General features: G+C 42.9%; 2 protein-coding genes across 3 annotated transcripts in view; one reads left to right on the forward strand and one right to left on the reverse strand.

The window, feature by feature from the left end:
* The window catches only part of LOC137291830 (transmembrane protein 53-like), a 163325-nt gene extending 142594 nt beyond the window's left edge, over positions 1-20731 (forward strand). Inside the window, exon 3 of the mRNA XM_067823369.1 lies at positions 20721-20731. The gene's annotated coding sequence lies outside the window, so the exon portion shown is untranslated. The remainder of the gene's footprint in view (positions 1-20720) is intronic.
* The window catches only part of LOC137291829 (potassium voltage-gated channel subfamily B member 2-like), a 228820-nt gene that overhangs the window by 44505 nt on the left and 157957 nt on the right, over positions 1-26358 (reverse strand). The gene's annotated exons all lie outside the window — the stretch shown is intronic.

Genomic DNA, 26358 nt, shown 5'->3' on the forward strand with positions numbered 1-26358 from the left:
ATAAATAACAATTCGCATCTAAAGCGCACAACTGCATACCCAGTTTAAGCTGGGTAGTAATAACAATAGTTCATCTATCACGCGCATTTTCCAGGAAAACCGAAGCTTCGCTAGAAGGCATTACATTACTTATCCCACCGGGTACCCATTCTCTGCTGGGTGAACAGAGGCAATCTTTAACAAACTCACTTGCCTAAGGTGAGACCTTACACTTTTATTACTCGGTTTGATTCCAAGCACGAGAAACTGATGTGCAGCACCCGTTTAGGCCGAGCGCCGAAGTTGAACAGTCTCACCCTACAGGATGGGTACCAGACAGGCAGACAGGTTTATTTCATAAATGTTTCTTTGGGGTACACGATTCTATCAAAGTTATTTGCCCTAATTTCTACTATCAGTCATTATACCATGTCCAGTGGTATAATATCAAACTGCCCACACATCGTCCTAATGCGATTGGATTTTGTCTTCTCGGTGGAAAGACGAAATTCGTATCAGCACCGTTTCAATTCAAATTCAATTTACATCCTTCGTTTCTATCCAAATGTATATTCAGAGATGAAGCGTTAGTCCAAATGCTCAGCAAAGCGATAACGGAAACACCTATAAAATCAATTTGCCCATCTCAGCCGACCAACACGAACAAACGGCCATATAATGCCAACAGACGCCCTGCACGTGCGTGTTCATGCGCACGAGAAACTGACGTGCAGCACCCGTTTAGACCGAGCGCCGATATCGCCTTGTCCAAGATCAATATTAAACAGCTCATGTCAGCGGCTACAGCTCAGGGCATGGGCTGTATTAGTCAAATCAGTAAATAACACACAGTGAGAACTGGTGGTTTGGCTTGTCTCACTTGAGGTGGCGTGTTTCCCGTTAACAAACCGTTATTGCAAGCAATCATTACAACTCTCATGTAGGGGGTGCTTGTGCTTGGTCGCACTCGCAAACCCAGCTGCGAGTTTGTGCACCACCGCTCATGGCATGGAATCAAATACTCGGCTTTATGTTAAATGCTGATGAAACTGAACAAACAACTGGTATTGATGAAAACATGTTAGACAAAGGTACACATGAAAGGCCGCTGTCACATAGCTGGAATATTGCTGAGAGCGGCGTAAAGGTAAACTCACTCATTTGTGAAAGGGTGGAAGGGTTTTGTTTTCGTGAACGGGACGAGTTTGAATTTGACTTAAACAAACCCGAATCAGAAAAGATTAAAATATCCTCCAAAAGGGTAATGGATTGTGTATTTGTTTGTTTAAGGTCACACTCAGCGTTATTCAAGGTATGTGGCGGCAGTCTGTAAATACTCGATTCTGGCCCAGACAATCCAGTGATCAACAGCATGAGCATCGATCTGTGCAACTGGAGAACGAATTGGATATTTTCTGCGATCGTACTCTAAAAACTCTAGAAGATGGTAATGATGATGATGATGATGATGATGATGACGATGGTGGTGGTAGAGGTAGTAGTGATGATGATGATGATGATGATGATGATGATGATGATGATGATGATGATGATGATTTAATACAAAGGAAAGGTCGAGCTGCTTATGGAATCTTCTGTTGCTGTGGTCGACATATGTGAGTAACACGCACCTGCATGAGTTCACGTGTGTACCTGCACGCGTGGAGACACGTGGAAACACGTGGAAACACGTTTCTGGATTTTGTCTGCAGAGGCCGTGTTCTCTCTCACATTACTGATGCCTTACTTAACGACCTTTACTTTACGTCCACTTGTTGAAGATGAGGTAAAATACATACATACTTAGTAGGAGAACAGGAGGGCCGACACATGTGTAAACAGAAGATGGATAAGATATGTCCCGGTAAGAAAGTCCATATGTCCATTACGGGTCAGAGTGGAGCAGGACACATGCTACTAAATCAGTTCAGACAGTGTATGTTCAGTGGTGTGAGTTTAGGTGAGCGACATATGTAAATGCGCATTTAGGTGCGCTATTGGTGACCGGGGCCTGTCTATAATGTCGGGATAACGCGTTCACTCGTCACGCCGAGGAAACGGGTTCGATTCCCCACATGAGCACAATGTGTGAAGGTCATTTCTGGTGTTCTCCGCCGTGATACTGCTGGAATGTTGCTAAATGCGGCTTAAAACTAAACTAGGCTACCCCACTGCCCTATAATGTCAGATACTACAAAAGGACATCAAGCCCTAGACATTCATGGGTCTTCCAAAGGGTCCACAGAACCATTAGCAACAGGTAATGGTAAATGTGAGCATCCCAATGTGTATCTATGATGTAGGGTAAAGTAACAAACACGGGCACACATCGCACTCATCATCCACGGGGCAGGGAAACCACAGCTTACAGTCTGTAAATAATCGAGTCTGGACCAGACAATCCAGTAATCAACAGCATGAGCATCGATCTGCGCAACTGGAGAACGCATTGGATATTTGCTGCGATCATACTATAAAACTGGTGATGGTGATGATGACATAACAACCGCACTCAGAGTTTACCCCACCCTTGTCTCCACACGCACACACACATACGTACGCACGCACACGCTCGCTCGCACGCACGCACGCACGCACACACACACACCCTCCAAAGGGCATGGACACAATAACATACAAGTCCCAAGGTACGGCAAGATTGGCATAATCACGTTTAGAAACTCACACTAAAGAAACAGTATGCAATATTGTGAGAGCCGCCCACATGTTCCAGTTTCACTACTGTTGGAAATGCTGCCGTTACTGCTGCTGCCTCCTAGCTGGTAGAACGCCCACGGGAGGGAATGCAAATAGAAATACAATCAGGTGATGTGTACCCCGATTAATGGCGCAAATACATGTCTGATACACCTCAGCAGTTTCCTAAAATCAAACGTCAGTCAGCGTGTCTCATTTTACTACCGTAGAGTTGAAATTACAGAAGGTTGATTAACGCTGTCATGGTAACCGACGAAAAACTATAGATGAGTGAGTATAGTTTTACGCCGTTTTTGCAATATCGGTAATATTGATGCATGGTACACTTGGAGATTAGGGTTCAGTGAGCGGGACAGAATCAAATCACCGTTCCATGATTATATAACGTATTGATGTCTATCTGTAATAATACGGGAATACGTTTAGCACCCGCCACCGACAACGACCTCGTCATTAGCGGTACATCATCTAACTATCATCTAACTGCTGTCAGTCGTGAACGGAACACCATTACCATATTAGTTGATTCTGCCGCTTGTGTACACAGGCCCTGCAAGGATTAATTTTAAGAAAAACATACATAAGCATTTGAGACGACCCCCGGCCTAAAATACTTCAGAGTGCAATACTACATCATGATGTTGTACTGTGAAGCATTTCGAGTCGGGGGTCATCTGAAATTTTTATATATCTAAAAAAATAAATTAATTCTCGCAAAGACACGAGAGCATATGCATGTGAACTCATTGACCGTACAAAACCATCCAGCATATCAGGTACAGTCTTCGGATCAACTTGCCCCAACTCGCGTCGTTTCGTTAACGAGATCTGGATAAGCTGACGGAGCCATCGATTCGCCTCGCGGTGATGAATTACCCAAATTAACACAGGATTTGCTCAATTTCATACAAGAATTACCAACCGTATTAACAGGAATTACCTGTCAGTTTTTAGACATAATCTTAATTGCTGTTTCGATCGACGTCCAGGGCTGAACATAACATGTATACACTAATCAAGGTAAGGAAATACCTACAAATATACATGTACATAATTTGTTAAGCCTCATATCATGAGGCTGTGGGGTAGCCCAGTAGCTTAAGCGTTCGCTCGTCACTCCGAAGATCTGGGTTCAATTCCCTGGTACAATGTGTGAAGCCCATTTCCAGTGTCCCCCGACGTGATATTGCTGGAATATTGCTGAAAGTGGCGTTAAAAAAACTGACTCACACATATTATCAGGACACATTAGTACAATGGTGTAAGGCGCAGAAATTCGCAGAGTTGCGTCTCTTGGGAATATCCAAAGTCAATGATCATTCGTTCGAATCCCGTAATCCTGTAGATCGGTTTACTCGGTTTCTCCACTGCATCGCTCAGGCCATACTCTCATAAGAATACGACAAAACGACCTACCTCCAATATACATGTAGTCCAAAGTAGCAGTAAATCCAAAGCACTCATTCACTCACGCACGACCGGATCATGCATACTTACGTTAAATACTCAATCGGGGACGTCTCCGACGTATGTCCATCACGACACACGCATCTGCCAACGACACCACGCACGCAACGTTCACGGTATTTAGGTATGAAAACCCCATGCTTCCTGCAATTCTCGATATATTTCAGAAACTCTTAACGCATTTCGAAGGACATTTCACTACTTACTTCTACATTATTGCACGTAAATACGTTAGACGAACTTAGAACTACCTTGTTTTATTGATACGTTGATTGCAATAAAAGCGGTTAATGCTTTCAAGACATCCTTACTTCACTGGACCTCCTCCAGAAGAACATCGAACTTTTCCAAATGACCTCATTTCAGTGGTGTGGGTTTTAAGATGGTGCTTTTATTGATTTCCGGGCAATCAATTCGAGCCCAGCTCTGAGTTACCGGGTACTGGCAGTGACAAATTACAGAACAAATCAAACTCGACATAACCACCTGCACATATTCGTTTCAAGATTCTGCGAAAACAACCTCTCCTTCGAGTGAGCTCTCCGAATAAGGCCCCTCAACTCCACACCCATTGATGACGGTGTCGATATCGATGACGCTATAAATTAAGTTCGCATCAAATCAAACCTTTCACTACCAGCTGCAGATATTTGTTCTAAGACCCGAACCTCTCTGTAACAATTTCTTTAGCGAGGTTTCATAAAACGCGCCTCGAACTGAAGAATGTTAGCGATGTCGCTATCGATGGCGGTGACGATCTAGTGGCTGAAGCCGCAAAACTAACGAGGCAAGGGAATCGATTGATTACAAGATCTGCCTGGACAGATTTTCTCATAATAGCGATAAAGCTGCGTCCTCGACGTCCCATTCTCCATCATCACGACATTACCACATCATAACACTGGTTTCGTGGCAAATCAAGGGCTATTTCTCCCGACAAGCCGTTACAGGATAACGGAAAACTATCTCTCAAACGTAATTATGTACATACCATTTCGGCAGTAATGTCCTGTTTACACAGCGATGTTGTGTTTTGAACGCCTGAAGTAAGCCGGTGCTCTTCATCCAATACAACACGCGACATAATAACAAGAACGGCTTTGGTTTAATAACGCGCAATTCACGACCACGCTGATTCCACCATCATGTCAGGCAAAAAACACGCACCGTTTAATAAGCCTGGCATCGAAAAAATGGTGTCTCGGGTATTAATACATTTTGTTTGAGCACGACATAATACTTCGCGCGACATACCGATGCCCAAAACGGATCCCGAAAGTACTTTCGCAATGCCAGTGTGTTTTTCGAAATACCTCCTTGTATTACACAATTTCTGTCAGAATTCTGCAGTTAAAGGCAATGTTCGTCAAATCAGTGAGTAAGAGAGCTGTGATAAACACGTGTACAAAGCAAAGCATTAGAGTGAGTGAGTGAGTTGGGTTTAAAGGAGATTTTTAGCAATATTTCAGCAATATCACGGTGGGGAACATCAAAAATGGACACTACACATGGCACCCATGTGGGGAATCGAACCCGGGTCTTCGACGTGACGAGCGAACGCGTTAACTACTCGTCTACCCCATCGTCCCGCCAAACATTAGACATGCACTTCAGAATTACACAAACTGAAAAACTGAACTGTGTTCACTTAAATCCCTGCACAGCCAAGTAAACGAAAAATAATCCAGAAAATGCCATTCAGGCGGGCTGGCTAACACAATATAGTGTTTTTTTCTTCTTTCTTTGATGTTTAAAGGAATGTGGCGGGGTGTTGTTAAGTTGGTTGAGGGAGGGGTGGGGGTGGGGGTGGGGGTGGGGGTGGTTTTGTTTGTTTGTTTTGGTTTTTAATCATTTATTTTATGGGGTGGGGGAGGGGGTGTGATGGTAGGTTGCTTATATAGTTTTTTTCGGACCCCGAAAACTATACATACACAATATAGCTCATGTTGGTCTAGACTGTGTGGCGAATTTAGACTGCCACAGCTTAAACAAATAAAGCTCCTTTGTCAAATCTTATTAATATAATTTATTAATTATTGTGTTCATTTCAGAGACCAAATTTGAGTCTCATGCTTATGTAACTGCCGGCACAGGGAACTGTTCACTCGTTACTTCTCTTTGCTCAGTTACTGACAGCGAAAAAATGGCCACCCCATGTTCCTTACAACGCCAAGTGTCACTGATAACTCTCGAATGAAATTACATCGCCGTTCATTTGGCTACCACCAGTATTGCCTATTATGCCTTTCGCGTGGGCAGTTTCTTTCTCGATACAATAAATGCAATAATCACATAAACTTAACAACTAATAATTCAGTCCGAAATCAATGACAGTATCACCGTCTCAAGCCTCTACAACGAACAAACACAACCCTGCTATATATTTTCAGATTACCAAAAGGAACTGGAAGCAACGCAAGATAGCGCATGCGTTGTTCAGCATCACGTGATACACATGATTGGCAGAACGATTCGTTCTTCTCTGTAGGGCCATTCATCTTCATACATGTTAAGCAGAAAAAAATGGATCGTTCATCGACGGGCGGAGTATATCGCCTGTCGCAGGAGAAACACCTGCTTTTGGATCTGTTGAATTCGGTGGAGAGGAAACAAGACGCTATGCCATACAGTTTGGCTCTTGGTTACCAACAGAATGTTGGGTCTGACAAGTGGTTGCTTTTCAGTGTGACCGATGCATCACGTCCAGCTTACATAAATATGTAGGTCACCTAGAAAGGAATTAGATTCACGAGTATTCCTAGTTCATCTGACTTTCACTTTTACAAGACCGTGACTCCTTACAAGAACACAACTCTCTCTATTTCTACTCAGGGTAATCATAATATGTAGTAACGGTCGTGTTTTGTTTTTGGATTTTTCTTTGTGTGTGTGTGTGTGTGTGTGTGCGTGCGCGTGTGTGTGTGAGGGAGTGGGGGTTGCAGGGTAATCGATTTTGTCCTGATAATCCAGTGATCAACATCACGAGCATCCATCACACGTGTCAACCAAGTCAAGGAGCCCGACCACATTTCGTTAGTCGCCTCATGCGACAAACCTGGGTTACTGAAGACACTTTCTCACATGGATCTTCACTGGCAGTACATCATAAACGTCACACACGAGCTTAGATCAGGGACCTGCCGGTAAGCGGTTTGAAGTGGAATCAGGAAAATATCATGATTCTATTGCTGCTTTAGGCATCATTAGGTACCAACTGGGACTGTTTACTGACCTACATTGACAAACACCCTTCTTCAGCAACTAGTGATTAAGGCAACAAATATGTCATCATATCCCGATTGCGAAGATCGATGTTCATGATGTTGATCACTGAATTGACGGGTTCAGTCAAGAGTATTTACACACCTCTGCCACATATCGGGAATATTGCTGAGTGCGGACTTAAACAACAAGCAAACGAAAATATAAATATAATTTGTTCAAATAGGCACTAATCCCGATTAGCTTTTAGTAATATTCAAGCAATATTACCACGGGGGACACCAGAAATGGGATTCACATACCCTACCCATGTAGGTTTTCGAACCCAGGTCTTCGGCGTTATGAGCGAACACTTTAACCACTAACCTACCCCACCGCCCCTCTGTGACTGTCTGATCAGAACGCGATAATAAGCGGCATGGAAGCAGTTCCTGAATGGTGTAGACTTGCATTCCATATTTGCAGAAACGACACCAGCAGCGTCGACAATTATCACACCGACGTGAACGACAACTGTTACGCAGAATAACTGCCAACCAGATGTTCCATTGTACTACAATATAGACAATGTGGTCGCGAAACAACACCTGCTATTTTACTTTCACCGAACATACAATACAAGAAATAATGTCGTCACAACTAAAGATAATGAGAATTCATTTCAAATAAATCCCATTATTACCAGGTTTTGTCATTGACTTAAAATCGTTTACCATCCGTTGATGAGTGAGTGACTTTAGTTTTACGCCGCTGTTACCAATATTCCACCAATATCACGCTGGGGGACAACTGAAATGGGCTTCACACATTGTACCCATGTGGGGAATCGAACCTGGGTCTTCAGTGTGACGAACGATCTAACCACTATGCTATGCCACCACCAACGAACCTGTCAAAGAAGAAGGTCGGTATTTTGAATTGTTATCTGTACCTGCTTCTCAGGTCGATCAAGATTTGTGTGCAGACCAATCGTGACGTCTGTGTCTATGCGCAGAATGAACATAAGCTCCATACAGCCGCCCCTCGCTCTTTTTATGATCTGCAATTATTGTTTCATACGAGTCGTCTTTTCATCTTGAATGGTTCTTAGATAGAACTGTGCTGCGTCCTCATTACGATCGGCACAACCACAATGCTTTTCCCCGCCATGTTATTACTGGAATATTGTCTTAAGCGGCTTAAAACAATGTGCACAGCTGACACTATCAAGCTCTTAACAGCGTATGTAGATCCTGTGCAATGGCAATTGAATAAGAAGTACGTGAAAGATCACATATGGCGATTGTGAATACACACGTATACGTTAGGTCTCAGAGGGAATATAAGGTTACAATGCCAAGACAAAGAAATACATCCAGATGTCGAGTTTCGCTGCTTAGAATGACAAAAGACCTTTGGAAATGTTACCTTTGTAATAATGTTGTCTTTTGTGTTTAAGATAGATCCATCATGGATATGAAGGAGTCGTTTCTCAAGATGCTGCAGCTGATGCTTTATTGGGTAGGTGAGTTTGTTTTACGCCTGTTTTGGTATTTGACTGCGTATCAGCTTAATGTGGGAGCAAATCCCGAAGTAATCCTGATAATAATAATAATAATAATTTGGACAAATTAGGAATTCAAGACCAACGAGCACAGTATTCTGCCACGTTTTGTCGTTTAACACAGCAATATTCCAGCTTTACGACTGCAGTATCAAAATATGGAATCCACTGACTGATGTCATGAGCATCGAGGGACACAACTGAACCAGCGAGACTATTCACCATATGTTGTATTGCCTCATACGATTTCAGAATACCAATTTGTAACCGGGTCCTCATGGTATATGGGAACAGCGAACAAATCTCAAAACCGGAACAGGCAGATCTTCATTTATAGAAACTTCGTTAATATTTTCAAATATACAAAGATTATTGCTTGACACACACTGGATTCACCTCGAAAGGATCCGGGTTAGCATTGATCACAAGCAACCTATGTTAAGAGGCGACTAACGGGATCTGTCTGGTGATCAGGCCCGCTCACTTGGTTGACATATACCATCGCATCTCAGATACTGAAGATATCAGTCACTGTATTGTCTCATTCGGAATCGACTATTTACAGACCGGCGTCAAATAGTTGGAATACTGCTGAATGTACCGTTAAAAAAGAAGCAAAGCGAAAAAACTCATTCTCACGAGTTTCAATTCCGATTTAACTGTTAAAAGTTTAATGCGCTTGACGGCGATACTCTTTTTATTATCCCGCTGTAATAAAACATGCAGCATGGAAGCAGCATCTAAAGACAGAATTGTCCAAAGACGTCAACAGCGAGCGAGTGTGACGCCAGCGTCATTAAGTCTCACGTCAACAACGTTGCCTTCTTTAGGTCAGTAATATCCAGAACACGTGAAATGGCTATTAAACGCGTACTCCGTATGGATATATATGAAGTAGCTAATTTTAAACCACAAGGCAATAACTATTGATATTATACTCATGGCTTACACAGCGTATAATTAGATACGCATTTTGTAAAATTAGATTTAATCGAATCAATACAAAGCCGGTGCCACATTTGTCCAAGAGCTGGAATGGTATTGATTCCTGGGGTTATATTCCTGGAGAGACGAGAGGATTTTATACCACTGAAGATTAAGCAGTATCTGCAAGTAGTGTTGTTGGTATTTCAGTCGCTTTGAGCAGGGACTGCATGGATACCAGCGCATAATAAATGTCACTAAAAAGTTTGGGACGGTAGGGTAGCCTAGCGGTGAAAGTGTTCGTTTGTCACGCTCGACCCGGGTTCGACTCAAGACATGGGGGCAATGTGTTATGCCGATTTCAGGTGTTCCCTGCGCGCGGCGTGAAACAATACTCATTCCCCGATTCCACATTGAATCTGAGAATCTTAGAATACGTCAAATATCAAAATTAGACGCAGCGCCAAAACGACACAGAGTGTCAACACCGTGGCACTAAATAATTTCCATTATCAAGAAACAGTGTTGTATATTTCTTATACCAGTGGCGTGTGTGGACAAACTGAGCGTCAATGACTTCTCGTCCACGTTGCGCACATATCACGGAGTCCAGCATGACTTTTAACGATGCTAATCACAACGTAGTTAGCAACTCCAACAACATCGTAGCCTTTGCAACATCGTAGCAATGGATATCGCGGATCCCTGGACAATGCTTACCAAACCTAACCAAATAGCTTAATTAGGATGCGTTCTCTCTCGCGACCAATCAGGCTGATTGTGATGTCGAAGCGCCCTTAAGCCTTCCCACGTTGGCAAGAATACAGTTCACCGAAGATGACGCCCGGGGGATTTAAACATGATTATTTCATCGGACGAAATTGGTCTACATTCTGCTAGTCATCATGATGATACTGCGTGCTTTGTGGAGACCTTGTTCAGCTGTACGAGATGGACGTTGAGATCTGGGTGCTTATAATGGCTGCAATTCGCCTCGGAGAGCAAGGTAGTCATGACTGATAGTTGTCAGACTTGGCAGCGCAAATCCAATCAGTGAATTGTCAGTCGGCAAATCCCGCAGTAATCAGTTAACTGTACGAAATGTTGGTCAAGATTGACCGAGGGTTCCCTTGACTGGGACATGGCGCCTTCTATCGGAGACAATCAGTACTATTACATCATGGGACCAGTACTTTCAACATCCATTGCAATCGGTATTGACGGGCATTGAGGAACGTTACTCTGTAATGTCATCACTGCCCCTGATTCTAGGTGTGTCATGGGAACAAGCTCGTCAGATTCTGCTGAGCGAGCCATAATAGACGCTTACACACGTAATACCAATCACGGACGCTCTGACACCAGAAACACGGAGAAAGAGAGGTGTTGACAGGCACCGGTCACTTAACGTAATCCAGTCACAATAGATGTGGGGCTGCAATCACTGGATTCATAACAGCCATCGTAGTTTATTATTGCAATGTCCCAGAGCTATTTTAATGTCATTACATGCAGAAATCATTGTTATCCGTTTGATATTCAGTGACATGGATATATGGTAGTCATTGGTTTTAAAAGTTTAGTTCCCATAACAACGCTACGTCATTTAAATTTAAATACTGTTAATGACGTCACGAACCATGTCTTGTGACATCTTTCTTAAAATGCGAAGATCTTTGCTATGCCTTTGACACAAGGAGTGACACGGACACACAGCTAAAACTATAGATATGGGTTCATGTTAATTGTCTAGTTGCCATAACAACGTTACGTCATATGCATCCAATGTTGATGACGTCCTAAGCCATGTATTATGCCATTTCTTTTAGGGATAAGGCAACCAACATTTTTTCAGAATTTTTCAGAAACAGATACACCGAAGAAGAATATTACAAGAGAAGCGTTGTTCAATGACTTCATGATCTGACGGATAGAATTCCGAAAATGTTTTGTTACTTACAAACTCGCGTCCATATTCCAGTAGCTCGCGAGTTAATATATAAACGATATGAACCAAAATGTAAGGAAGTGTGCAAAATATTCAAAACAAAAAATTGTTTCACCAAACTATTAATTAACTGGGGTCGTCACTAGATACACATTAATGTGCTTGCAGAAGATCGACATAAATATTGTTCAGTAACAACAAATACAAATGGCGATAAATACAGAATACAGCCACGTAATATAAATAAATAATTAGTTATGAAGGTTATCGGAATTAATATGATTTTATCTGAAGTCGTTATGGAACGTTTTTAGTTTCTTATAAAGTACGTTACACACACACACACACACACACACACACACACACACACACACACACGTGTGTGAAGCCTTTAATTTCTTTTGTAGAACGTCTCACACGTATCTATATGCGTGTGTATTCATGTGTGTTTAAGTGCGTGTGCGTGTGTGTATGCGCCTGTGCATGCGTCTGTATTTTATCCCGACAGTTGATACCCAACAGGTCCATGATCTATTTAATCTACACCAACATTACTTAATGACACGTCAGCTATAGAAGCGTAGGAGCAGCGTCCCTGCATCTGCCGATTATCAGAGAGGATGAGAGAAGAGAGGATGTAAACCAATCCCACGGATGGGAACGTTGGAATTTGTGTTGTCGTGGAACAGATTCAACTTCTGCAAGACCCCCCTCAGAGAAGAGCAATCTCTGCGTAAGATAAGCAAGTTCCCCTACAGCGCCGTCACATAAGTCTGCATAACGTTACGCAGTGATTTGCACGGAGCCTGAGTACGAGGCGCGACGCTGTTACAGGATGGGGCGAATCCTCCTATTAAGACTGTCGCTGTGTCGAGCTTTGTTTTTATTTACTTTGGGACAGTGTGTGAAATACTTTCCACATTTTTCTCGCTAGTGGGACTAGCTGTGTCTGAAAGTTACGTGCCCAGAAAATGAGTCAATGTAGACGGGTTTCATCATTAAGCTGCTATCAGGCCATAATCTTCGCATTTGCTGGCCCGACTGGTTATTGTTAGCCAAGGCCCATATATATATATTAGATGTAGCGGATCTGTGAGGAGCCGAGTTTGAACTGGTCTACAGTAATTATGGTAAGAGGCTAACATGATCGGATGGTCAGGTTCGCTGACTTGGATGACACATGCCATCGTTATCTGAACTGCGTAGATAGATGTTCATGATGGTTTGTCTGGTGCAGACTCGATTGTAAGAGTGAACGAGTGCATTTTATTATATTTTAACGATATTCCAGCAACATCACGGCGGGGAAAAACAGAACTGGACATTACACATTGTACCCATGTGAGGAATCAACCCGTGCCCTTGGCGTGATGAGTGAACGCTTAACCATTAGGCTACCCCACCGCTCTGACTCCATTATGTGCTACACACACACACACACACACACACACATACACCATGCCACCTCCTTTAGACAAACGCACGCACGCACGCACACACACCTGCTTCAGTTTTCGTTCTGAGTAGCCTGGGCGCAACATCATTGATTACCAGACACCTCAACGTAATCGTTTACATCATATGGTGCAAGACGTAACTTCATCATCCCACTGAAACATCTTTACCACGTTTGTGCACTTTGATGTTCGTAGAATTCAGCAACAGTCCACATGGAATGCTTTAATAGGCATCCGGTGAGGAATCTTACAAAAACAGACCAATTCCTTGTTTGTTGTAAATTAAGACTACAGGGCACCTCCATTTAATTGAGACGTCATTTGTACGGAGATGACGACGACGATTGGGTCAATTTTCTAAGAATCCAATAACTCCCAAGAAATGAATCCTTATGGGATGGGTTCAGAAAGAGTGGGTGAGTTTAGTTTTACGCCGCTTCTAGGAATATCCAAGCAATATCACGGCGGGGACACCAGAAGTGATCTTCACACACATTACCTGTGTCAGGAATCGAATCCGGAACTCCGGCGTGACAAGCGAACATTTTAATCACTAGGCTATCCCACCTCCCCCGTTCCAGAAAGACCTGGGTGGAACTGAATATTGCTTGGGTTCACGTGCTGTGGTTTAGACTAGGTTGGGTAGAGGCTTTGCTGATTGAAGGTCGTTATGACCCATCGCTATAAATGATGCTCATGATTTCAATCACTCTTTTGCACAGATTCTATTAAATACAATTTGTTATAATCGATCGCCATGTGGCACAGTGTGTGAAGTTCCTTTGTTTTTGTTTCCCTCGTCATAATATTAGAATATTTAACATCCCCATTTAACTTTTTCACAGCGCCATACGTGTCGTAACCATGGTGATAAAACTTCACCATACAAGTAACACCTAACGCGAATCGAACTGAAGGTCTCGTGTGCTTAATAAACATAGAAACTCACAACCAGACTGACTAAAGGCGAATAAAGATAATGTCATACAATATTCATCAGGGAACTAGGTTTTGGAACTGTTTTCATAGCGAACCACAGTGTTTCCAGACGGACCCCCTCCCCCTTTCCTCTCCCCCTCCCCCTACCACTCACGTCATCCCTGTCAGCTGGTCTGTCCACAGTTAACCAGTGTGGTCATATATATCTTCCAAGTGACCTTTCCCCAGTATCGACATCAATCAGAAGCCGGCAGCAGACCGGTTTCATTGAAGACTCGTACCGAATCCAAGGACCGCAATGATTGACATTTAGCCTTGTCTATTTCGGTGCATTTTTAAAACATTATTCCGATTCTGTGACAGTTTGCGTGAAGGTAATTAAATAAGAGCCCGCTGTCTCAGTCTTCTACACTCCCATACCCGTCTTCGACGTCATTAACAGCAACGTCGTATAAAAACAAAATATGGAACATCTCCAATTGTTTAACGTAAATACGTATTTGTAGGTATAGATTCGAAAATGTGGCATTAACCTATAAAGAATCAAGAAAATCTGTATCGTGTCATATACAGCCCCTTCAATGACGTCACACCAAACGCTATTTCAAGAGGTAATCTTGAGACCTTCATGTATTTTTACACCGTGTTCATTCATGGCAATTGATGTTCACCATACACCGATAGAGGAAATCTTTTCGATGGAAATCAATTATTTTCTCACAAAATCCGGACAGAGAATGCATGTAAAACTTTATTGAACGACATATAATTTATCAACGAATGAAAACCGACTCTGGCGGATTTAGACGTTGGATGCTCGGCGTTGTTGCAAAATCGCGTGTCTTTCCCCGAGCAATTCAATTTAGGGGGACCTAAACAATCCACAAACAAATCAACGTCAGTGTGGCTCAACTGGGTTTTTTATGTCAATGCGTGATCTATTGATACATGAATAAAAACGCAACCATTTGAATCATTTGAATCGTTAAAAAGTTTGTGTTTCATGGGGAACAAAGATAACAGACGCTGCGAAATGCACGTCGTAACCCCGCACGCTTTATAAAGCCGTTTGTTGCGTTCTCAACGTCAAAGACCCCGTTTTTTAATATATGCCTGTAAATAACCATATGTACATTAGGGAGATGTAAACGCTGTTTGTGCTAAATCTTTAATGCGTTCGTTTTTTAGCTACCTGCCGACCTTGACAGGAACAACACAAACAACTTCGTCGCGAAGGTGGTACCGTTTCCCGTATAGGCAATTTTCTTTTCTTTCATCTTATGTGAATGTTAGAAAGTCAACGCGACAACTGTTCTCATCAAAAGCTCTTCCTGACGCTAAAAATGGCAGATTCCCAAGGAGTTCAACTTATATAGGTAAACGGAACGGAGGTTGAGGTTGGGGGAGGGGAGGAGGTCAGATCTTCCTCCTTGTAGACAGGTGGGAGGGCTGGTGTTGATGGTGAGGGTGGGTTGGGGGAGTAAGATCAACAATCGATCTAGGAGGCGCGCTCTGCTCTTTCTGTCAGTAGTTGTATTCGTTTCAGAGGATGACCTTGAGCTTCAGTGAAAAAAAACAGATGTACTTAAAAGCGAGTGTGAGATCTTGGTTAAGCGCGCACGCGCGCGCGCCTGTATGTAAAGTCAGTTGGGGTGGGGGGAAGGGGTTATGTGTCGAGGGTGTCTCATCGAGGGAGGGGCATCTCCCAGGACTAGGTCACAGCAAACGGAGGATAAGGGCTACAATCACACAACGGTCTTGTTTCCATTATACCGGACCCGGCTGACGAGTCGATGTTGTCTGTATTTGCGATTGGTAGCGATACGACCGGTTTCTTGGAATGAATGAGTGAACTCTGGTGAGGTGAATGGCGGATTAGCTCGTACTCAAGGTAATTACACTGACATGCACGTGTGTGTGTGTGTGTGTGTGTGTGTGTGTGTGAGAGAGAGAGAGAGAGAGAGAGAGAGAGAGAGAGAGAGCACGATTCAGTATTGGTACGCCTGTCCCAGAGGGGTAAGAACGCCATGACAGCTCCTCCTAATTAGAGATATAAGAACACGCCTCGGTCTGTTCTTGGAGCGTGCAGGATGTAAAGTAGCTCCTTAGGTGGTATCGCAGAACCTGGTATCAAGGAACCGATTCCACTTTGTACCCTTCAGAGAAGAGCATACACTGTGAAAGCTGAATAAGGTATGTGTTTGTTTATAACAGTAACGCTACACTCTGCGCTGTTCCAGCTAAATGGCGGCGGTCTGACAGACCATCCAGTGATCAACATCACGAGCATCGTTCCATGCAGTCGGATACGATAGGATATTAACCAAATAAGCAAGCCGTGAGGAATAAAATAAACTGGTTTACCAAAAATGGAATGGTACATTAGTGGGTTATTTATTGTGTGGTACCTCACAAGCGAAACCGGTGGTAGATAGCAAGAGCATTGCACAAAACCTGACTTCACGATTCCTGTTCTAGTCGAATCTTGATACAAGCATTATGTACAGTGAGCCCAATTTACCCTAAGAATCCCAAAACCTATTTCACAAAGTCTCTAACTCATTGTCATACTCGATCAATAGATCTTTTGTATCAGTGTCGCTAAACGCGGCGTAACTTTATACACACTTTGATATGCGTACAGAACTCGGTTAAGATATCAGATGCACTTTCTGCGTTGTACTTACGTTGCAAATTATTCATGTTGCAAAAACGTTTAAGAGTCGTTATGACACAAAATTATTCATCATAATACTTCATCTCACGAACGTAAGCAAGTCAGCTAGGGCCAGTTGTCATGACAACAGGAAAGCATGAGTTCCAGGGTAGAATAACGGTAATGGAATAGTGGTTAAGAGGTCATGAAATATTCAACGTTGGTTGATGGCCGCGACTCACTAACGAGGTCTATCAATGGATGCGACATCAGTTGGCCGTTGTCACCGAGGAAGGTTCTTTCCCGAGGACGTTGTCATTACGACAGCGGAAGGTGGAAAGTCATCGAAACACAAATATTGACAAACCAGTGGTTGATATTATGAACACCGATCCATGACGTATGACATAGAGTGGTGACCGACATTAAGTGAGAATACCCACAAGATTTATGGAAACGATAGTCGTAAATATGTATGTATTTCTGGTGCCTGGACCTGGACGGAAAACAACATTCTTTCAGAAATGTTTGGAGGGAAGAATATACAAAAATTAACAAGCGTATTCAAATTCACCGACTATTTTTCAATTTGTTTTAAGACACAAATACTAATGTTATATGTGTCGTTTGTATGAGTGCTCGTGACAGTGTTGGTGTGTGAGTTGCATGGTGTTGTCACAGGAAGCGGAAGTGAAACGGATCTTGGAGAGAGTGATGGTGTTCTATATAAGCAAGACTGTTTTTGTGTTGTTATGGTGATGTGCGTGAGGTCATTTTGGAAGGAGCGTGGAATGTGTTGTGACGTGAGGAAGCAGTTAGAGAAAATCAGTTGTAGAATGGTGATTGACGAGTAAAGAGCGTTGAAGGTTTGAAGATCTCGTAGTCGTTATTATTTGGAAGAGTGAGGATGACCGGGGGTAGAGATACAACACTAATATGCAACGGTTATCTTATGAATTGGCGAGAATACAGGTTGCTGGTTTGGAAAGTGTATTGGTTAATGCATAGAGAGTGCATATATTAATGCATGGGAGAGTGCACCCATTAATGCATGGGCGTATGTACTGGTTAATGCATGGGCGAGTGCACCTGTCAATGCATGGGCGAGCTAACCGGTTAAATCATCGAGTGTACTGTTTATAGCATCTGCAAGTTTAATTGGGTAATGTTCGTGAGAGTACATCAGCTTAATGCACTATAGCGTTGATAGGAAAGATACATTTGAGGTAACATATCTACCCTTAAAGCTGGCAACATGCCCGGAACAGGGAATAGAGAAAGAAAGCACTGTTTTTATAACGAAAACACGAAGTTTGTTACAATGCAGATATGTACCGTCTGCCTTCTAGAGTGCTCTGTGTCGCAATGACGATAACAAAAAGACATGAAACCGTTTTTGCGCATGCAAGTAAAACATAACAAGTTTTTATACCTTGTTTCATTTATGTGGTATAGCCACGGCTTTTAATGCTATATACACAAAGCTGCTGTTGGGTCTACGATCTTTGCTATAAATCGCATACTTCGGCTAAGATATTAATGGCAATCTAAGACATCATAACGATCGTCTAAACACAAGTCCCGACTTTGGAAGTAAAAAAGCCAAAACACTCGTGTGGATTTAGACTGTGTCAGAGTGTAGACACAAGACGGTATGTTTCTTGTCAAATGCAGACTCGAGATCGATGGCGGATAGATGAGCGAGGTCAAGGTCGTTGCTCCCCGTTCCGCGAGCGCTCTTCGCAGAAGCAGACGACGCATTTAGTTAGCCATGTTAGGAATCTTTGCGACAGGTCTCTTGCAATCAGAGCTTTAGTGGAGCTTTCGTTACCATGGTAATGGTTGTCACCTGACTGTTGTCATACAGGAACAATCTAGAACTAACACAAATAATCTGTTGAAACACCAGAAATCAAAGTTGTCTTAATTAGATTTATTCGACACAGTTTAGGGCTTGTGGTCTTTGAGTTGGTTAACGACTGTCATGTGTTGAGTAATATTTAATTACGCCATTTAGAGACGACAATGTCCGTCCGTCACGTTAATAGGTGGTCGCTTGTTCGATTACGTGAAAGTGTTACACAAGACTAAACGAGGTAGACATTCCTACACAGATATCGTGGTCTAACACTGCGAGTGATAAAAATTGGTTTTAAGCTAACGTCGGCAGTATTTCGACATCGACAGTAGGCGAGTCACGGGGATCGATTCACGATAATAGCCAACACAACTGGACAATGTTTAGCGGAACAGAAGGATGGGTAATGTGCACGCAATCATTTCGCATTTCGAAAATGTCAGACTGAAACCTAGGTAATCGATCTTAGTGGATTCTGAGTCAACTATACACCATCAACATACGGTCGCACACCAACACATTTGTACTCACAGAAACACATAAAACAACCCATGGTCCAATCAAAACGATTATAGAACGCTCATCGTCTTGCATCCCATTCTCAATACCCCAAATATACCCCAATATCCACTACCCTACATTTTAAGTACATAACCTCACCGCACTGAATATTCGACGCGAATTTCCTGACATCTACACCCCACTTCATCGCCCTTGACCCACTGCTATAAATTACTCCCCAACATTATAACCCACCTCGCCCAACATTCAATGCCGATAGCCTGCATCCCACATTTACCCCTCCAAAATTTACCCCTCCTCTAACCCCACAGCCCTCCACATCCAACGCCAATAGTCCTACATCACACATTTAACTCTCTAGAACTTACCCCTTCCCTAAACCCATAACATCCAACATCCAACGCCGATCGACACATAACCTAAATACGACACTCATTCTCCACCCCCTCCCCCTTCTCCCGAACCAACCACACCCATCATTCAAGGTCGAACGCCCCTTATCCTAAACCCAACTCTATAAAAACCCAATCCTTCCCCTAAACCCATAACTCACCACACCCAACATTCAAACCGCTACACCCCACATTCAACCTTCCAAAAGCTACCTCCTCCCCTTCCCAACAGCCTAAACTCTCAACCCAAACACATCCAACATTGTTCTACACCCAGACTTGACGCCCCACAAGCCAAGGCTTCGATCTACCCCAGCGCATACCGCTTACACCCCACGTTCAACGCCCAACCAACTACTAACACAAACCAACAATCTTTTCTTATAGAAATGGTGTTGGCACAATTAGCGGTGGACGTGCAGCGTTCTCTCTCGATAGACAAAACATCGTCTTTCCCACAAACCAAAAACACACATTATCAATAATGCGTAAAGCAATGTACTCCAAACTACGCCAGATGTGACAGGGAGTTAATTACGAGTGCCATACGTGCAATACCACTGAACAATAATGTGTCTGTCACAACCAGAGTTACCTCAAGACGAACAGTACTCGGATTCACAAAGCATTCTTAACGACACCGAATAAATCGTAAGTATTTACGACGGTCCTTTCGCAAAGACGGTATCGTGAATACGGCTACGGACCCCATTTCACATAGGGCTCTCAGGTACTTTACGTCTTTGGCGTGCGCTCGAATGTAGGACATGACTATGGGGTCCATTTCACGAAACGTGTTTTATTGTACGTCTCTTAACGTATCGAAAAGCAGGCAGTCGTGCTCTACGGAAATTTCGAATAGGGATTCTGACTTCGTTTCGCAAAGCGTTTTTAAGGACTATGACTGTCATAAACATACGGGAGTCAAAACTGTCTTGTACTAAGATCATTTCGTGAAGCCGGGCCCTGTTCTGTTTACACTTCCTCAGACCTTGGAATCTTAGAGACGGTGCAAGGTTGTAGCTGAACACGAGACTCCACAACACCGCGGAAAAAAACATTTATTCGGGAAACACGTGTAAGCATAGCTGGAAGGAGTTGAGAAGAACAGTGCACGGAGCCGTCAGATAAGTGCCCGAAAAAGCAGCTTGCTAAACTCATCAACGCTCTCAGTCAGTCTTTACTCGTGTTCCACCACGACCTAGGACACTAGATGAACCTTTCTACAATAATTGGCTAATGGAATGCATTTCAACAAATATTCCCGAGTATACATGTGCGTGATATGGATGCCTCGATGATCTGTGCAGTTAGGATTGTATTGGACGAGGGCTCTTTGAATACTAGACCACTGACATAGCTACCAGATGTGACCACAATATTGCATAAATTTGATATGGCATTTGTATGAACACCAAGTAGGGTCAGGAGTTTTGTCAGTATGAGGATATCATAGGTATAATATGATCGATATTTTTTGCTTATGTGCGGAGAGATATGTTTCAAGAGCAGTTTTGAAAAAAAATATATATATATATATATATGCCTTGCCTGGGTTCATTTTACAGAATGGTTTCTGAAACCATTTTGTAGTCTCCCGATATGACAAGTCCTGCAGTTCTAAAGTGAGTGAGTGAGTTAGGGTTACGTCGCGTTTAGCAATATCTCAGCAATATCCCAGCAATATTCCAGCAATATCACTGCTGGAGCCACCAGAAATGGGCTTCACACATTGCACCCATGTGGGAATCGAACCCTCGTCTTCAGTGTAACGAGCGAACCGTTTAACCACTTGGCTACCCTACTGCAGTTGTTCAAAATGACTACTTGCAGAGCACGTCAAGTCGATTTTAATCCGATATATATGTATGTTTTGTCATAGTACTGCAAAGCAAAGATATTTTAGCATTTACTTAGTGTTGGTTGGTTTATTTACCATTTGTATTAATTCTGGAAAGGACTGTCTAATTCTTTCTTCGCTATGTTTGCATTGTCAGTCACATTATCAGCCACATTATCCCAAACATTAAATAAACAAGTTCCATGATGGCTCATGGGCTAGCTCGTCACGCCTAATTCCCTGGGTTCGAGTCAGTATGGTTTTAAGCTGCTTTCAACAATATTCTAGCAATATCACGGCGGGGGACACCAGAAATGGGCTTCACACATTGTACCCATGTGGGGAATCGAGTCCGGGTCTTCTGCGTGACGAGTGGGCACTTTAACCATAGGCTATCCCACCGCCCCTGATTATGTAACAGTGAGGTAGGGCAACATCTCCGTTACTTTACTGTATGTCGTGTTGATGAAGTAGCGACGCCCGGACTGACACATGTGTCAACAAGTTGGAATGTACATCAGGACAACGGTAACAGCTGCTGCTACAATGTTTTTATTCATAATTTCATGACTGAATTGAATTGGGGAAAAAACAGACCAAACAAACAAACATCCCTAACATTTGTGGAGAGATCAAATTGTGCCTAAGGAAGACCCATTACCGTGTCGTGCATAAATAAATACCTCTTCCCCAACCAACACAAAGTAAATGCTAAAATATCTTTGCTTTGCAGTACTATGACAAAATATACACACTTCAAATCCGTGCAGAATAGCATTTACTCTACTTTCTGACTTGGCGTAGATGTACACAAACGCAATGCTCCCTTAATCAATTCGATAATGGACCATGAATATACCTGTGATGTGTCTACAGGAATGTCTAAATGTGTGTGAGTGTACGGCGCCTAGCGTAGTCGTGGAAGACGGAACAACAACGTAGCAGCAGCGCCACAGGCAGCAACACTTACCATCATAAAAAGTTATGCTACATGGACATGACACGCTGTAGGTGGAGGTGCGAGAGAATAGTATAAACAGAGCGAACAGTACTGGGGTCGTGTCGGTATGTTAATATGTAAGTATTTGTGCGTATTTGTGTTGCCTGGGTATGGTTATTACGTCCTACACAGTACAAATTTACGCAATTTCCCCTACGCGCACTGAGTATCGTGCAATAAACACACAGAACTAAATAGCATACACTATGCTCTACGCTCACTGAATAGCATACATTATACTCTACCCTCACCGAACATCGTGCAATATACCCCGAAAGCATAGCTGTTTGTGCAATATACCTCCATGCACTGAATACCATGCATTCTACCATGGCTCCAGTAAATACTGGATTGTGACTGGATAATCAAAGTCATTCAGAGGTATATAATCACGCTATATACCTCTGACTTTCCAACATAGTATGTATTTGTTTAAAATCTGAATAACACGGTTTTGGCAGAATGGAGATAAACGTATTGTGCTGGAAAATCAGACGTATATAACGAAATTATAATACCTCTAAATTTTGTATTTAAAATCTGAAGCTAAATCAAATTTAGAGCTATTATAATTTCGTGATATACCTCTGATTTTCCAACACAGTATGTTTATCTCCTAAATATACCATACACACGAAGAATATGATGCAGGATACATTGCACGCACTGAACGTAGTATAGCATACCCTACACGCACTATGCATAGTGCAATATACCACAAACGCACTGGGTATAGTGCAATATACACCCTATACATGAACTGAACATAGTGCAACAGACCCTACATGAACTGAACATAGTGCAACACACCCTACATGAACTGAACATAGTGCAACATACCCTACATGAACTGAACACAGTGCAACACACCCTACATGAACTGAACATAGTGCAGCATACCCTACATGAACTGAACATAGTGCAACATACCCTACATGAACTGAACATAGTGCAACATACCCTACATGAACTGAACGTAGTGCAGTATACCCTACATGTACTGAACATACTGACATGTACCTCCGTGCACTGAATGTAATCATTATATAATATACCATACACGCACTGGATGTAGAACAACATATCCCTACACGCAATATACACTACACGCATTGAATACAGTAAAACACACCATGCACGCACTGAATATACTGCAATACATCCTACACGCACTGAACATAGTGCGGTAGACCCAACACGCACTCAACTTTGTGCAATATACTCTGCACTCAGGGAACATAGAGCAGTAAACCTGACACCACTAAATATAGAGCAACATACCCTGAAAACATATATCATTATGCAATATATCTCTATGCACTGAATTCCATTCAATATTCCCTAAACGCAAAGAATATAGCGCAGTATGCAGTATAATTGATAATCATGCACCTTATAAAGACAGCAACTAAGCATCGTGTTCTTCAAGCACTCAAATATTGCAATATGCCCTACACTCACTGATAACTGTGCACGCTACCCACACGCACTAAATAATATGCAATATGTTCTACCAGCACTGATTATTGCGCAACATATCCGTAGCCACTGAATATCGCGTAACATAGCCTACATGTACTGAACATCATGTAATTTATCCCATGCAAACTGAATATCGCGACATATACCCTGCACGCACTGATCAGTATGCAAGATACCTTCATATACCGAATATACAAACTGCACAAACTCAACATCGACCAATGTACCCAAACTGCACCGAATATCACGACATATACCCTTCACGTAGGATCCAGTGTGAAAGATACCTATATGTACTGGATGCCATGTAATTTACCCTACAAGCGCTGAACATTCTACCATGTACCCTACAAGCACTGAACATTGCACCGTGTACTGTACAAGCACTGAACATTGTACCGTGTACCCTACGAGCACTGAACATTGTACCATGTACCCTACAAGCACTGAACATTGTACCGTGTACCCTACAAGCACTGAACATTGTACCGTGTACTCTACAAGCACTGAACATTGTACCGTGTACCCTACAAGCACTGAACATTGTACCGTGCACTCTACAAGCACTGAACATTGTACCGTGCACTCTACAAGCACTGAACATTGTACCGTGTACCCTACAAGCACTGAACATTGTACCATGTACACCACAAGCACTGAACATTGTACCATGTACCCTTCAAGCACTGAACATTGTACCGTGTACCCTACAAGCACTGAACATTGTACCGTGTACTCTACACGCACTGAACATTGTACCATGTACCCTACAAGCACTGAACATTGTACCATGTACACCACAAGCACTGAACAATGCACCGTGTACTCTACAAGCACTGATCATTACGCGATATTCAATATACACACTGAGCAACATGTAATAAAACCTCAATGCACCTTTCATTATAACCAACACACACTTCATCTCGTATATCTTCTAACCATAACAATATCGTACCACTCATCATTCAACATTTCTGAAAACAACACTCACCTCAACAAACACTTAACATAGTAAATACATCAACTACGCGTATTCAACATCGACCAAGAGCCGTTACATCAGATAGAACATCCCCGTAAACAAATAACGTCATATCTCGCAACGATATCCTACGATAAAGCGATGCTCCATAAGGTGAGACTTCATTGAATCCGGCACAAAATGTAATTACTGCAAACAATATCTTTTCACCTATGTGGCTGGGAACAGTTGGCATCTGCATTGCACATATACCAGATCGAATTAACTGGGTTGTGATGGAATGTTAATAACAGGGTCATTGGATGGGAGTTCATTACGCTTTAAGCAGTTCTTCAATAGCACAGCTGTGAGTGCCAGTTGTAAATCAGAATGTATGCCGTGAGCGTGTCGCTTGCTTTGATCCTTTCGGCTCTAGCGTCTTGTTTATGGTTTAGTGGAGAAGTGATTCAGGACATGGGGCCCATATTTCAAATTATCCTTTGGATCTTGATGGATACAGGTACGAATGTCTATCTGTACTTAACACGGAGCGAGGACCAGATGGACGTGGCCCTCGGGAACAGATAAACGTGGACCCGAGGAGCTGGAAAGAAAAAAAAACACGGGAACCCTTTACCCTGGACACAGCCACGAGGAACTCGATGAAGACAGCCACAAGGACCTCGATGAACACAGCCACGAGGACCTCTATGAACACAGCCACGAGGACCTCGATGAAGACAGCCACAAGGACCTCGATGAACACAGCCACGAGGACCTCGATGAACACAGCCACGAGGACCTCGATGAAGGCAACCACGAGGACCTCGATGAACACAGCACGACCACGAGGACCTCGATGAACACAGCTACGAGGACCTCTATGAACACAGCCACGAGGACCTCGATGAACACAGCCACGAGGACCTCGATGAACACAGCCACGAGGACCTCAATGAACACAACCACGACCACGAGGACCTCTATTAACACAGCTACGAGGACGTCTATGAACACAGCCACGAGGACCTCTATGAAGACAGCCACGAGGACCTCTATGAACACAGCCACGAGGACCTCGATCAATACAGCCACGATCACCTAAATGGACCAGCACGAGGACCTAGATGGACATCAATGAACCTAACTGGACAAGCACGAGTCACAAGGACCCAGAGTGACACAAAAAACAGACAATGGGCAATTCTCCAAACATTATGCTAAAGGTGTCCATCAATATGGTCACACGGAGCCTATAGGACAGACTTGCATGTAACGTTAGGATCAATCCCAACGTGGGCAATTTTAGAAACCAATGCTTGTGGTCCCAGGCTGTGAAGGAGCTTGAATTAGAAAAACGGTCGCGAGGACTCACTCATTCCAAAAGTTATCAGAAACTCCTAACCATATTACCACAGTGAAGCTCGTTTCTAATTCAAGATAGTCA

The sequence above is a fragment of the Haliotis asinina genome, chromosome 7 (assembly GCF_037392515.1).
Source record: "Haliotis asinina isolate JCU_RB_2024 chromosome 7, JCU_Hal_asi_v2, whole genome shotgun sequence".
Lineage (NCBI taxonomy): Eukaryota > Metazoa > Mollusca > Gastropoda > Lepetellida > Haliotidae > Haliotis > Haliotis asinina.